General features: G+C 35.9%; 1 protein-coding gene across 5 annotated transcripts in view; it reads right to left on the reverse strand.

Moving 5' to 3' along the window:
- Positions 1-16,827, reverse strand: part of ANGPT1 (angiopoietin 1) — a 245,078-nt gene that overhangs the window by 99,283 nt on the left and 128,968 nt on the right. The window contains exon 1 of one of the 5 annotated variants that reach the window (XM_032251659.1): positions 12,122-12,140. The exons of the other annotated variants lie outside the window; for them this stretch is intronic. The gene's annotated coding sequence lies outside the window, so the exon portion shown is untranslated. Of the gene's footprint in view, positions 1-12,121; positions 12,141-16,827 lie in introns of those variants that run through there. 5 annotated transcript variants of the gene reach the window in all.

Here is a 16,827-nt window from a genome sequence, read left to right on the forward strand (position 1 = left end):
CAACAATCATGTACCCTCGTCTTCACAGGGGAGGACACCCTCTACATAGGTAGCAGAGGTGGCTACATCAAGGTTCAGCCTTTGTATCAACTGGTGACCATTCTGTATTTTTGTGCTTTTTTTAAGCTATAAAAGTTGACACCAGCAAAGCAAAATAACAATTTTATACTAGCATTCATCACAACCATAAAGCACATCTCAGTTCTGCTGACCATGTTGTAGAAATAAAGTAAGTCTCCAACCTATACTAAAATTCTCATTTAGGCAGCCATGATGAGTAGCATGACTATAGCTCTAGTTAATTATTATTTAATGAAATGAGGCTGCTTTCTCCAAGAGTAACTGCCTTTTAATGAAAAATCTAATGGCACACTTAAGTAGCAAGAACCATATGTAGTTGATTTAAAGGCTGAGACAGGAGGCAGAAGTCAAATATACAATGTGTGATTAATAAGGAGGACTGCTTTCATCTTATCTCTAAGCATTCCTCTGTAGATGTATAACTGTGAAATCCATCTTGATGTGACATAGTAGCCAGGTTCAGAAAAGATTTGTAACAAATTTGATTGTCTTCAAATATTCCCTACTGGTCTTAAAATACACTTACAGTAAATAACAGTCACCTCAAGGTTCAATATTTTATAAACATCTAAGATGTGGATTTTAAGCTTAGAAGTTGCTGAACATAGAGCTAATGAGTTATAATGTAGGAGTCTCTCAACCTGAATCATAAATTATTTGATTATATTTCCATGCCAGAGTTTTGTAAATTATCGGCCAAAATACTAGGAAGAGGATAGTAGAATGTGATTAGAAATGAAATGACAAACAGTAAGTGATGAGCTTCAAGCAAAAAAAAAAAATGTTGCCTTTGTAAAGTGATTTAATATTTGCAGTGTTTTGTACACATTGTCTGATTTGATCCTTATACCAAACTTACAAGGAGAGAATTGATTCCATTTTACAGTTTAAAAAAACAGAGGTCTTCAATGACTTCATAGAAATCAAAGAAAAGACAGACATCAAAGGAAAATCTCAACTCTATCTTCTGATGTTCTACTAGCCTCAGAGTTGTGGGAAGCATTCTGTTATTGGACTGGTTGCCTGGATGGTTGACTGATGAAATGACTGATAATTTTAATTTTAGTCAGTTATTGCATATTCATTATTATAACATATACAATATTGCATTATAATACTTATTCCTTTGAGAAAAACATGCATCATTAGAGGGTGATTACTTTCACTTGGCTTCACTGTAGTGGAGACCAATATAATTTGAGGTGAGATGAGAAGCCCTAGGGCCAGGTATGTGGAAAGTTTACTTTGCCAGTACTTTTAAGAGAAGAGAATCATTAAAAGTCCTTTCATTAGTTCTTACCTTTTTTTCTTAGCAACATAAGTTTATTTTGTTCTGCTCATTCTATTTCTTGCCAACCATTATAAAATACAACAAAGGGAATAAGGATAATACACAAAGCCTCTACAAAGGCTAGATATGTATCAGCTTTTACAAATATGCAGTTCATTGAATCTTTAGAACAATTCAGGTATTGTAAGCAGCATTTTCCTCATTTCACTGATGTCTAAACAGAGGCTCAGGGGAGTTAAGTAAATTGTCTAAGATCAGGGGGTGGGTTGGTTGCAGAGCTGGGATGTTGCTTTGAGGCTAGATTGCCTGGTAGATTGTGCTCCATTCTGAAGGGACGTCATTCACCAAACACAAGCTTGTTGCTACCAATCTTAAAAGCAAATTCTGATAACAAGCAATATTCATACACAAAATGTGTAAAATGAAAGCTGCAGAAATGATGAGGTGAAACTTGTTCAAAGATTGATCATTTTTTAACTTTTTGATTTATACATTTGCATATTGATTGATGGCTACAATGTCTGGGAAATGTTACCCATGGTGATAAAGCAAATATTCAGTCAACCGTATGAAAACTCTTAGTATTAGGTAGGCAAAGAAAACATAATTTTGAGAAGGTAATATAATCAGCCATTTGTAGTTCTCATAAATCCCCTCCCCTGTCTTTTGCCCAATGACTAGGGGAGAATTTATGCCATCATTCTTCATTATGAGAGAGAATTTTGGGAGAGCTTTTTCTAGAATCTCAAAACCTTTGGGGATTCAGGTTCATGAGAACCAAAATCTGTGTGGGATTATGACATGTCTTGTATGTGAAAAGCATTCTGTATCACTTCACTCCAAGACCACTTCAAGGGATCTCTTAAACCAGAGCATATCTTAAAGCACAAAGAATATAATTTCTCCATGTAATTCTTAAGAAAATAACATTTTAAACCTACAAAAATTGACAAAGGCATTGTACACTTATAATATGGTGCAGATTAAATGGACCCTCACTGGATGTTGGTGCATATGGTATTACTCAGTTATGGCAAAACAACCATGAAATAAAGCAAATGGGTAAATATGGGAAAGCAATAAAAAGGTAAAACAATGCAAAAAATGCCTTAAATGTTGACGGTTTTATCTAATCTCATTGTTCCATAAATCAGTGGTGCTATTGTAAATGCAACTATATCTAGGTTTATGGCCTTATAAAAAAGGATGGCTGAAGCCAAATATATTATTTTCAGGGATTTCTATTATTAGATCTCCCAATATACTGTTTCTTTTATGAAATGGAAAAGTATAATTGTCTTTTTAGACAATAGATCTATTCGGCTAACATTTGAAATGGTTTCTGTACTGATATACATGCCATGGATCCCATTTCTCATTTTGATATCTGAAGGAATATTTACTATTTATGTAAGAAAGAAAACCATTAGTACAAGAGAGCTGAAAGAGACATTAAATATTATGAGCTCCAAGGAACTCGTTTTATAGACGTGGTGACTGTGGTTCAGAGAGGTTATAGAAAGCAAGGTGAAACAGCTAATCAATGTCAGATGTCAGGTCGTGGCCCCTCGGTGTGTGGGAAATCCAGGCTCTCATCAGTAAGCTAAGCCAACAATGGCTGTCGGTATCTTTGACCTGCCCCACATTTCTTTTCCAATTCCCTGGTTCCTACTACTTGCTTTGCCTTTGCTGAGTCCTGATTTGGTTCTCCCCTTTCGCCAATTCATACTCTATCCATTTTATGGGTCTTGACTTTCTTTGCTGGACTCTGCTCTTGCTTCCTAGCCTTGATACCCATCAGCTAGCTACCCCCTAGTTATTAAGCCTCAGCAACACCTTGATTTTTTTTCTTCACATGCATCACCTCAAAATGTCAAAAAACAAAACCAAATTCTAAAATTAGTTCAGGCTTATCACCCCCTGTGTCAGTTCAGTTTAGTCTTAGCATATATGTGGTAAGTATGTGCTGTGTACTAAGCCTGGTACCAAATGCCTCAAAGAGTTGAGTCTAGTAGGAAATAGAAACATGTGAATGAATCATTTCAATAGAGTTGGTGAATGGAGTCTGCCTCTGATTATGTTTCTTTCTGTAAATGTTCTTTCTGTTAATAGGGAGATGCTCTCAGATACTGATATTAATAATGTGAGCGGATGTTTGTTACTTGGCCTCCAAAGGAGAAGTAGCAACATCCCATTGAGGCATATGTAGAAGCTATCAAGGGCACCCCAGAAAATCCCATAGGAAAAAATTCTCCTGCAATTGCTTTTTTTTGGTAATGACTCTTGTGGGACCACATTTTTGTGGCTGCTGAAAATTGCCAAAGTCATTTACATTGCCCCCAGAGTTGGGCCAGAACCCAGGGAAGTCATTCTCTCTTTGTATAAGCAAATGTCTCCTGGGCCAAAACACATTTTACTAACCTGGCACCTCTCTTCTACACCTACCTTCCCACACTAGTAAAATGTCACAGTCATGAAATCTCAAGCATATTTATATGCCTGCTTCATTTTTCCCTTTACCTTTTTTAAAAAGTCACATGGCATATAAAAATCACATTCATCCAGGAATCAGGACATCTGGATTTTAATCCAAGTACTATCATTGATTTACTCCACGAATTTGGGGAAATTACTTAAGCAACTTGGGTTTAAGTTCTCCATCTATAAAGGGCTGGATTCGATCATTTCTAACGACTCACATAACTCTCAAACTTCTTGATTTAAAACTTCCTTTATAAAGTACTGGAATATATAAGGTTTGAATTTTAATTTATTATAGAAAATTGAAATATGAATGTATATATCTATAAAATACAGCATACATACCCTTAATGGCAGTAAAGAAACAATGATATTAGAAACAATAGCAAAGCTCTGGACTGGATCATGTTTCTAGAGCAGGTGTATCTGCTTTAAGATAAAGAGCTAGAGTCTCTGTATCACTTAAGCCCCAGGTACTATTCTGTCCCAAATATATTCCTTGTCTTTCTCCAACACACTTGGCTTTCTGCCTGTGATTTTTATCTCAATGAATGACACCATTATCACCTATCTGGTTCTTCCAAGTCACAGGGAATCACCTTGATTATTCTTTTCCATCCTTTTCTACATTAAATCCGCACCAGATTTTGTTGTTGGTACTTTGTCTCTCTTCTCTCTCTCTCTCTCTCTCTCTCTCTCTCTCTCTCTCTCTTTTGTGAGACAGAGTCTCATTTTGTCACCCAGGCTGGAGTGCAGTGGGGTGATTTCTTTTCGCTGCAACCTCTACCACTCAGGTTCAAGCGATTTCCTGCCTTGGCCTCCCGAGTAGCTGGGATTACAGGTATATGCCACCATGCCCAGCTAATTTTTGTATTTTTAGTAGAGAAATGGTTTTGCCATGTTGGCCAGGCTGGTCTCCAACTCCTGACCTCAGGTGATCCACCCGCCTCAGCCTCCCAAAGTGCTGGGATTTCACGCGTAAGCCACCACACTTGGCCCGCTGCTGTCTCTTGAAGGCTGCCTAGGTTCACCCCTCTCCCACTACCCTCTCTCCCTACTAATATCACAGTCGCTGACAAAGGTCAGACTCTCATCATTTTTCTTCTGGATTTGTTAATGGCCCCATAACTGGTCTCCTGACTCCAGACTTGCTTCCTCCAATCCATCATCCATGGCATAGCCAGCAGGATCAATCTAAAGCACGAATTTGGCTTTGTTATGTCACTGTTCAAACTCCTTAAGTAGCTTCTACTACCTGCAGATAATGTCACAGTACTGTAAACAGCATAGATGATTCTTGACAATCTGGACCCTACCTCTCCCACCCTGCATGTACTTTATGCTTCAAACACACCAAATGACCACAGTATTTTCATTTCATTAAGCACATACTCTTTTTGCCTCATGTCTTTCCATATGACTTTGCTCCAACTGGCATACTTCTTTCCCCACGCATTCTCTCGTTTCTTGTGCTAGGTCCTATTTTTCAAAACTCAGTCTCAATACGATTTAGATAAGTAAGTTAATGCATAAATGAATTTGTATATGAAAATACGGTGTCTCCCATTGTGAGCTTATCCTAGTTACACTTGTTTTTCTAAGTAAGAAATATCATATTAGCAATTATCAATGATCCCCTTTTGAATGGCAAAGGAACCAGCACAAATGATGTAAAAGTACATAGATCTGAAGACAAATATCCTCACTTCATGGACCATAAAACCCCATCTTGTTTTACTGTGTCTTTCTACTTTGCTGCTCCCAGGCATCTCTACTATGAGTCATTGTTTAAATCAAGTAAAATCAATGAAACACATTAAAAAGTAACCATGTCTTAATAATTGTTCCATACAAAAAAGCAAAAGAAGTAAAACTGAATCCTGTTCACTGAGACTGCTTATAACACAAGCATGCTACAAACGCTGGACTGAAGGTACCAATGTCCTGCCTGCCTTTCTGCCTGCCTGATGGTTAGAATAAAGAAAGGAACAAATCCTCTCAATGAGGGAATCAAATATGTCTTTCCAGAGGCAGTCCCAAATCAATACAGAAGATAGGGCATACATTTCTTCTATCTCCCTTAAGATTAAAAAAAAAAACAAATGGCTTTATGACCATGACACTGCATTCCAGATTAGGCAACAGAGTAAGAACTTACATCTGAAAAAAACATAGCCTGGAAAAATTGAGGACCTGGGGATAAGAAAGGACTCTGGGAAGACTTTGACAGCATACAAGGAGCTGTGCTTGCTTAGGCAAGATGACTCTCCTGCCTATCTCCTGAAATGTGTTTCTTGGGAAATCAAGAGATAAATCAGTCAGAAACAAGAGCATGCCATTGATGCCATACCATATCCATAGGACAAGGGCATCAGACTTTTAATATGAGATTCATGGAGACAGCACAGACAGATAATTTCTGTGCACTTTACAGTTTCAGACACAGAAAGCATAAAGTTTATCCATTTAATAACATACATAAGAACACATGTTGTATGTACATATATATATATATATACACACACAAATAAATTTGCACAATTATGCTCTTGTACACACGTATTTTCCATATTCCCAACCTACATGTGTTCAGTTCTACATTCATACTTTGTAGTTATGTTCATTTAATTATTTTGTTAAAGATCCATTTAAAATAACCAATGCATCACTCATCTTTGAATGAAGTGTATTTGATGTAAACTTCAATCACTTTAGATAATGCCCATTAATCTGTCATGGACAGCTCCAGTATTCTGCCTAACAACCCAGAAATCCTTTTCCCAAATTCTAAATTTATCCTTAGATTACAGAAGAATGGAAGAATTACAAAGCAACTTGGTATGCATTGTTTTTATAACAATAAGAGGGATCATTTTTTAACTAAACAAGATAGTGTTTCAAACAAAATGGCAAATATGTCTGCCTTTACTGTAATGTTTTTTAGTTTCTTGCTTATCTGAAATGCAATTTAACCCCCTGCATGCTACACAAAATACATTCAGGTTCGCTTAAAAAGAGAAAGCTTTGACATTTGAACTACAGACCACCCCAGCAGCCAATGGGTTGTCAGGGATTGATGGGGTAAAAGGCTCTCCACCGGATAATCCTTCTAAGAAACATCTTCTGCAAACCACATTTGTTTCCCCTTTGACAAATGACAGTGATGCAAACACATAGCTTATAATGATGATCTTTTAAAGGAAACCCTTCTGCATTAAATGAAACATTACAGGTCAGATCATGAAATTTAAATACTCAGCAGATGATACACTCAGGAACAGAAGTTTGAAAGCCTTAATCATAGGATTTGTAGATTTTTCAGGAATACCATGACTAGGTAGAAAATTGCCTTTATTGTACTCTGGTATTTTGTATGAAATTGCAAGGTATTAACACTTAAAATCAAATCCCATTCAATAAAACATCTTCACTATTCAACACTCTGACTTTTTAGGCTCTTATTACCCTTTTATTTATGCTACATCCTTTCTTGCTTGCAATAAAGCTGCTTTGTTTGTCATCTTTCTCTTCTGAAATATATTGTTTGTGGTTTTCTAAAACTAATTTTCTTTCATCTGCTTAAACAAAGCAAATAAATGACAAAAGTGTGTGTGTGTATGTGTGTATGTGTATGTTTTCTCCCACAATATGAGATTACTCAATGGAACATATAATAATTTGTACAGGCATAAAACTGTCAATGTCATTGTATAATAAACATTCCAAAGCATTATGTGTGAGGTCCAACTAATTTTTTCTGAATAATACTTGCTGAGCAGTTCTTATTTAAATTACCCTTGGTCCAAGTACTGGAAGAATTATTAGGATAGAAATAGTCATTCAAAGCATAAGAAAGGGATAATGATTGCTGACATCTTATAAATGAAATACAATCCCTATTTTTTTCTCACTTTGATCAAAGGACTACAGACAGTGGGCATTGTTTCTTCTTTCACAAAGACCATTTTGGTGCCCTGGTGATGTTTGTTACATCCCAAGTGCTATTGGATGAGAGCCCAAATTAGCATTACAATGAACTGGCTTCTCTGAGAATTAACCATACACCACAAGAGAAGGAAATGAAGCATGAGTAACTGTGAAAATACCTGCTCTCATTACTACACGTATTGCCAGAGGAATTTTGTGAAAGTCAGTTTTAAAGACTCATTAATCTAGTTTTGGCAGCTGTAGATCACTTCCCAGTGTTCCTCATGATTTAGTCCCCATCCCCAACAAGCTGGGAGCACTGTATACTTTATATATTCGTTAGCTGAAAGAAGCCTGAACTAATTCATTGAAAGGTCTAAATCTTGAGTGTTTATGATCATCAAACGTGGATAATAGAAACCAGAAAGCTTCCTACTTAACAGACATCACACTTTGACATATTTGTTTTGGAAGTTTTCATTTTTAATAAGAAATAAATTACTACATAAAAAATCAAGGTGCCTCCTGTCCCATAATCAGAATTAACCTTTATTCTCAAGTTGATTTGGCCTTTTACTTTGTAGGTATATATTCAAAATAACATACTGTGTAGTGCATTTTCAAGGTGTACAAAATTGTTACCTTATTGCATGATTTCATTTTTTTAATTTTTAAATCAGTATTATGTCTTTGAGACTTAGATATATTAACAGTATTATTTTACTATGAATTACAGAACTGAGTTAGGTTTAGTAATTCTAACTGCTAATAAAACATTCCCATATTCCAAGTCCCGACTTACTCTGAAGAGAGGAGTACACTGTCTTTCAGATTCCTGTTACCCTGAGTTCTAGCACAGACACAAGAAGGAACAAACCGTTTCTCAGACTCTCACAAAGCCCCCAGGGCCTCCTCTCTAAGGAGCTAAAGGAAAGCTGTGTAATGAATCTTCCCCTATTTAAATACTATATCTCAAGAATCCTAATGAATAATTTTTATCTTTGGCAAATAGTTATTTCCCAGAGAGAGCAATTAGGGGGTTGAGAAAGAAAGGAAACATGTTACCAGAACTAAAAATTGATTCTATAGTTTTTCTCAAACATAAATTACTACATTAAGAGTTTAAAATAACCATGACCTCAATTATAAAGACAGCCCTCCCAACTTCCTAGGCAGCATTCCATTGAATAGACTAGATAGTCTAGATTTTAACGTACAAAGTGTCTTAAACATACCAGCTTTCCATGACTTACAAACAAAAGACAAACAAACAAACAAAAACCCCTTTCTGTTCAGCATATTATACAGTACACAAAATGATATATTTAGCATGTTCTCAATTATGGTAAGTATATTCAGACACACAATTGTATGTATTTGAAAAAGAAAAGAAACACTGAATTGTTAACAGTGCTTATCTCTGGCTGATGGGAATACAGGTGAATTTTATTTTCTTCTTGAAATGATTTTGTTGGTTTTCTCCTTTCTTCAGAAAATGATAATTTAATTTTATATCCAGAAATAAAATAAAGAACTAGAGAAAGAAAGAAATGTGCTTGGAATGCATTCATTCTTAGTAGGAAACTTACAAACATCTGGCAGAGTTTAGTGGTGGCCTGGTTGGAGCAATTCTGGAAAACTCTGCTGCCCTCCCTAGACATTCCCCACTGGCTCAGCCGGTTTCCCTCCTCTACTCTTGCTCCCCTACCTGCCACCCCTCAAGACGTCAAGAAAACAAACAAATAACAAAGAAACAAAAGAGCCAAAACAGCTGTGAGTAGGTCTTTACCAAGGGGAAAGGACTGTATGCAAATCCTGTAACAGTAGCCATTGTTTCTTGAGTACTTCTTGTGGATCAGTCAATGAGGTAAGGCCTTGAGGTACTTCCTTCAATTATTTCTCACAGCAGCCCTTTGAAATAGGTATGGTTACCATCTCAAACCAATGAGGTGGCAGAAGTTATGAGAAGTTCAGTAACATGATTAGGACTACAGAGACCAAATGTTGGAGTCGATATTCAGACTCACATCTCTTTGATGCCCAGGTCACTCTCTTTCCACTTTAATCAGTCCCATATCCTTGGTTAGGGCAAGAATTACAAACAGGAATTTTGCTACCCAAATTCATCCAGCTAAAGTGTTTGGTTTGACTAGCACATTATTTAAAAAATATGATTTCAAGTCTTTAACAAGAGCATGTAATCTCTAGTTATCCACAGCCCATACCTCTCTTGGATATAAAACTTCTGGCCCTTTTAGCTAATTAAAATCAGTTGCCCAGATCCTAATGGCATTTGAGTTGCCATCAGTAAGGGAGAAATGAAGGAACCTAACATTTGATGATCACCATCAAGTAGTAAAAAAGTCTTCATATACTTGTGGTCCTTTTAAAAATACAATGAAAAGTCTCCCTCACCACTCTCACGCTTAGAAATACTGAAAGAATGATTGAGTCAATATGTGGTAGGACATTTGAGGGCTTTGTAAGCGCAGCATAAATATGTGACATAATTATTTTATATGACAAGTTGACTTATTCTTTCCTCAGCTCCACAGTGACATGCTATTTATAGCCACATTAATTATCCTTGCTGAAAAGCATTAGCATTTTTTTTCATTTACTCAACCAAAACAGAGGTCTCATCTTACATGTCACATGGATTAGTATCATGTTTGTTCTTCTGTTCATTACACCATTCTTTCAAATAAACACAAATATCAAGTAAATATGGATTCTAACATTGTTATATGCACATTGAAAACATATTCTCATAGAATGAGCTGTAATATTGTGATATTTTTCAAAGTTTACCAATATAATCCAATCAATATTCAAACATGCCATTTTTCTTTTGGAAACAGTGTTTTCTTGTTTACTAAATTAAAACATGTTGAACTATAAATTGAACATGCTGAGCTGAAATAATTTTTTCTCAAAAATGTTTTAGTTGTTAAAAGCAAAGTTATGCTTAAAGAAAATTAGCAAATATATATATTTGTATAGAATCTGGAACTGAAATATATATAGAATATATAAGATGTATAACCATAGAATATATATATACATATTTATCTGTATATTTATATCTATACCTATAGAATATATATATATATATATAATGTATCAATAGAGAATATATATATATATATATATATATACACATACACACATACATATGATGGAGTAATAGTTATTATTTCCCCTTGAAAATGCCATATCTTATCAAGTAGGTATAGAAACACAGAATGGTAGTTTAAAGATCAGCAAAGACAGGCCAGCCGTGGTGGCTCATACATGTAATCCAAACACATTGGGAGGCCAAGATGGGCAGATCATGTGAGGTCAGGAGTTCAAAACCAGCCTGGCCAACATGATAAAATCTTGTTTCTACTAAAAATACAAAAATTTAGCCAGGTATGGTGGTGGGCACCTGTAATCCCAGCTACTTGGGAGGCTGAGGCAGGAGAATCACTTGAACTCCAGAGTGGGACGTTGCAGTGAGCCAAGATCGCACCACTGCACTCTGGCCTGGACAAAAAGAGTGAGATTCTGTCTTTAAATAAATAAATAACAGCAAAGACACACAGATACATACACATATGTAGATGTATATATGTATTATACATTTTCACACACTCTCTTATATAAACACATTTCAATGAACTCAGTAAGTTTTATATGTTAACAGGCCATGTGCCATGAATACATAAATATGAAAAAGATGCAATTCTTGCTTAATCCCTGGCAAGCGAGAAAAACAAATATGTAAACAGACATTATTATAATTAGTAGCTGTAAAACTAGAAATATCCTCTACAAGATTGTAAAAAATGTACCCCAAATTTATAAAATGCATGACACTTTTATTCCTTATACTCACAGAGAAGAAACAGAGTTTCAAGGTCTTCTCAGTAAATTCAGAATGACTTAGTACAAACATGCCTTGGAGAAACACATACTTCCTCAGCCTTCTTTTTCTGTCCTGATATATATTCCCACCCAGGGCTGGCTGTTCTCAGAATTCACAGCTTTAATATTAAAATTATATCATCATCATTATCTCCAAGAAACCATGAAGCCCAAACATGATAGATTCTAGGATCTCATTGAGGCCTTTTGCATTCTTGACTTCTTAAAACCAAGGGTTCTCATGTCACAGAGATGCGTTTAATATGAGATGTGTTATATTTAAAAGTCTCATGAGTCTGCTGGAAAACTACCATTATAGAAAGAAATTACACATTTGTTTTTTCATAATTATCGTAATTTTTTTACCTGTAAAAAATGAAGACTCAGAGAATACAAATAATTTCCCAAAAGACACAGTTACATGAGGCTTACCCAGTTTGTCTAGGATTGGGCTAATCCACACCATGCCTATCTTACATCTCTTGTCAAAAGTAGAGAATCTTTGCAATCTACCTGACTTCTTCCAAAGTGGGGGAAAGGTCTTGGTGAATTCTCACAGGTAGGTAGAATCTTGCTGCTTGAAGAGCTATCTTTAGCATGGTGCTGTGGAGAGCTCCCAGAATGTGTCAGCAAGGGACCTGAGTGCTTCCCCCTCCTCCCCCCACTTATCACCCATATGAACTTTAAGGTCTTTTACTTCTGTGAGATAAATATTTCTCATCAGTCAAGGCATCATGCTAATTGTACCTGTTCTAAACATCTCAAAAATTTCTTGAAATGATCAAATGAAAAAATACATGACAAAATGTTTGGTCACTTGTAAGATGCTATGTAAATGTCAGATACTTACACTTTGATGTGGGTAGGTTTGGAAAAGCAGTTTGAGAAGCTATTAGAAGTGTGAATTCTCTGCTACAACTGCATATACAGTTATAATAAGAAGACAAGGAACAGCTAATATTAGTGATTATATTATTGCCTTTTCCAGATTCCAGTTTATACTTATACGAGAAGCAGCACATGAGAAGCAGTGTTTGAGAAAGAATAATAAGTTTTGGACTCCGGCAGCTCTAAGCTGGCAACTAGTTAGCTGTGTGACTTTGAGCAAGTTGATTTCCCTCTCTGTGCTTTAGCTTCTGCAAATAGAAAAAGCGAAGAATAATGCACCTGTATCATAGTATTCTTTGAGGATTAAACAAGAAAAATCACAAATATACCTAAACTGAAAAATAAAATAACAAGCTTTAAATGGAAAGAATGGGTTTAAACTTCCTCAGTGGGCATGGATATGAGAGATGGCATTTGACAGTAAAAAAAATTAATAGGAATTGGTTATATAGGCCTAGCTTCCTAATACTTACTAACATTGTGACCACGAACAAGTCATTTAACTATTCTAAGCCTCAGCTGCCTCATCTCTAAAGTAAATGTAATAATATCTACATCAAACCAGTTTTGTCGAGTTAGAATGAAACTATATAAATATAGAATCCTGACTGATACTAATTGCATGCCTAATGCTAAAGAGTTATGCAAGTCTAAGTATCTTTCTTTTTCAACCGATTTCAGGACATCTATGTACTACAGGATGGCTATAACGTCTACAGGTAATAATATACTATTGCATTTTAATGTAATGTCAGAAAGCCATTTACCATATCTATTTGCTAATTTTTCCAGCCTTAAGGCCACCCGTAGACTTACTCTTTTGGAATTTTTTACATAGAAAGCAAACATTCACAAGGATGTTTTTAGTTACATAATTAAATAAAGAAGTGCTAAGCCCCAGAGGTTTATGAAATAATACAATGGTTAATATTATTATTATTTTTTTTTTCTTAGACAGAGTCTCACTCTGTCACCCAGGCTGAAGTGCAATGGAGCAATCTTGGCTCACTGCAACTTCCACCTCCCGAGTGCAAGCAATTCTCCTGCCTCAGCCCTGAGTAGCTGGAATTACAAGTGTGCACCACAATGTCCAAATAATTTTTATATTTTCAGTAGAGACAGTGTTTCACCATGTTGGCCAGGCTGGTCGCAAACTCCTGACCTCAAGCCATCCACCTGCCTCAGCCTCCCAAACTGCTGGGATTACAGGTATGAGCCACTGTGCCCAGCCCAATGGTTAATATTAGCTGTTCATTGTTTTCTGATTGGTAACTGTGTATGCACTTACACCAGAGAATTCACACTTCTAATGGATTTTCAAACTGCTTCTCCCAATCCAACCATACCAAAGTATAAGTATCTGATATTTGTACATAAAGAAACTTCTTGTATAACACGTGCTCTTTCAGACATTCAAAGGGAACATTTTCCTTGAGCAGTTTTAACCCAAAAATACCTGTAATTATAATTTTGGTAATGATTAGGCCATAAAGTGATAGGCCAGCAATGAATAAAGTGAGAGAAAGCAGTGAATGAAGTTCCTAGATGTCTTTCAGAAAAATACTGTGCAGGTATGGGGTGTGGGGAGCAAGGATTGGAGGAAGATTGCAGAAATGGAAAAGACAAGACATTTTAAACATTATAGTTAACATAACCACCTGAACATCTGACTTCAAAGAATGAAGTATAAAATTATTTATATTATAAAAATATTCATCAACTTATGTAGTATACAAGGGTCCCAAAAGTAACAATACTGCAAGTATTTAAGGTTTTATTAAAACTTGCTGATAAATTGACAAATAGACTGATAAACTGAAGCTGAAGCATTTTAAGTTACTGATACTATCAACACAAGGGTAAGACAAGGTAACTATGACATTAGAATAAATAAAAAGCACATTTGTTCATATAGCTCACTACCAGAAACTCAGCAAACTTGACCATGAGCCACCTCAAATGGTGCTCTCTCTCCCCCATGAGAAGTAGTTTCCCATTAAGGCAGATTGATATTTAGAATTTCATAAACCTCAGGGGCTTAGCACTTCTTTATTTAATCATATAACTAAAAAAGTCCTTGTGGATGCTTGCTTGCTATATAAAATTTCCCAATGAGTAAGTCCTCTGAGATTTTGAGTTTCCTATGACTCTATCATTAATGCATCTGCAACCACCATGCTACTGGGCATGAAGCAATAAGCCATATCCTTGCCTGGGACACGTCTAATGGTCTAACACGGAAAGGTCATGACTCTATGAGCTTTGGGATTTCATCTTTAATGGGATTCTAAACAGGAAGAGGCTCTCCAACAAAGATATATTAAAATTTTCTGACTTCTAAAATATTCACATAGATGCAATCACTAGAAAAGAGTAAGGTTGGTTCTTCTCAGGAAAAAAAAAAAAAAACATAAATATAAGTAAGGTTAAAGTAGTGGCTTTCTCATTTTCTTGATTGTGACCCACAATAAGAGGTGCGCTTTTAATTGGGACAAGAAACAAATACAACACACACATAAACATGATTTTGCCTGTGCACGCAAATAGAAATAAAAGTTTCATGAAACAATATTAACTACAATGACAGAGTAAACCCTGGAACCCAGGTCTCTGACACTCTTGATATTTTTACAATGTTCGATTTTATTTCATTTTTACAAAAAGACTTTACTCAACCCATTTTTAATTTTCTCAACTTACTGATGATGGTCACAATGTTCAGTTTCAAAACACTGAATTGGAAATTGATGTTCAAAATACTGTTTATTATGTTATCACTATATGCCCAGTAATGTGCTAAATAGTTTGCTCACATAGCAAAGCATTTAGTCCTCAAACCAACCATTAGAGATGAATTTGATTAAATCTACTTCATGGACAAGGCATCTGAGGTTAGAATTTAGCTCTGCTTGCACAGACAGGAAATGGAAGAGCAAGGACTAGAAGTCAGTCTTTTCTAATTCTTACTCATTCAAATACTGTCTCATTCTTGCTTATATTACACATCCAAAAGCCAAAAGTTGCTACTTCAGGGCAGACTAAACAGAATCCTGGCTAAATTAGCACAAAAGGATATCTGTATAATAAAAAATAATAATAACTAGCAGAACCTGAAATATGTTTGCTGTGTTTTTTTTAAATCGTTGTATAGATGTACAATAAACTCAACAGAGTTCCCCTTAGAACAGGGGCTCAGTTTTTTTATCCAGAAAGCTTGTTCGTTATTTTTAAGTTAATAGTGGCAGAGCTTAACTGTGTATTATTAGTAATAAACACTTCATTTGTATGAACTCAAGCTGATTATTGAATCTAAAGACAACATTAGTATGGCGAACAGCTTCTAAGATGATCCAAGGATCCCTGCCTCATGGTAGTCATATCCTGGTATAGTCCCCTCCTGCATTCTATCAGAGTTGATCTGTGTGATCAATAAAATATGGCAGAACAGATGCCATGTCACTTCAGATATTGCACTGGAAATGGCATTACAGGTTCTATTTTGCATTCGTTCTCTCTGACTCTGTCTCTCTGATCACTCATTCTTGGGAAAGTCATACTGTAAGAAACCTTATGGTGGAGAGACCCACACGGTAAGAAAATGAGACCTTACAACAACAGTGGGGAAATAGAACTTCCAGCCCCAGTGAGGTCTTCAGAGACTGTAGTCCCTGAACCAGAATCACCCAGGCTAAGCTATCTCCAGATCCTGAAATCTCACATACTATACTAGACGATAAATATTCGCTATTTTAAGCTACATGAATACCTTGGAGACACTGTGGGTTTGGTTCCAGACCACCACAATAAAGCAAATATTGCAATAAAGCAGGTCACGCAATTTTTTTGGTTTCTCAGTGCATATAAAAGTTAGGTTTACATTATACTGTCATCTATTAAGTGTGCAATAGCATTATGCCTAAAAAACAATGTACATACTTTAATTTAAAAATACCTTATGGTTAAAAAATGCTAGAGATCAACTGAGCCTTCAGTGAATCATAATCTTTTTGCTGGTGGGAGGTTTTGTCTTGATGTTGACGGCTGCCGACTGATCAGGGTGGGTGATGATTGCTAAAGGTTGGAGTGGCTGTGGCAGTTTCTTAAAATAAAACAATGCAGTTACCCACATCAATTGACTCTTCCTTTAACCAAAGGTTTCTATAAAGCACACTTTCTGACTCTCTCTGTTTTTGTTTGATCACTCACTCTGGGAAAGTTATACTGTTTGGTAGTATTATAACCACAGTAGA

Source organism: Sapajus apella, unplaced genomic scaffold (genome assembly GCF_009761245.1).
Source record: "Sapajus apella isolate SASKATOON/1434 unplaced genomic scaffold, GSC_monkey_1.0 scaffold3, whole genome shotgun sequence".
Classification (NCBI taxonomy): domain Eukaryota; kingdom Metazoa; phylum Chordata; class Mammalia; order Primates; family Cebidae; genus Sapajus; species Sapajus apella.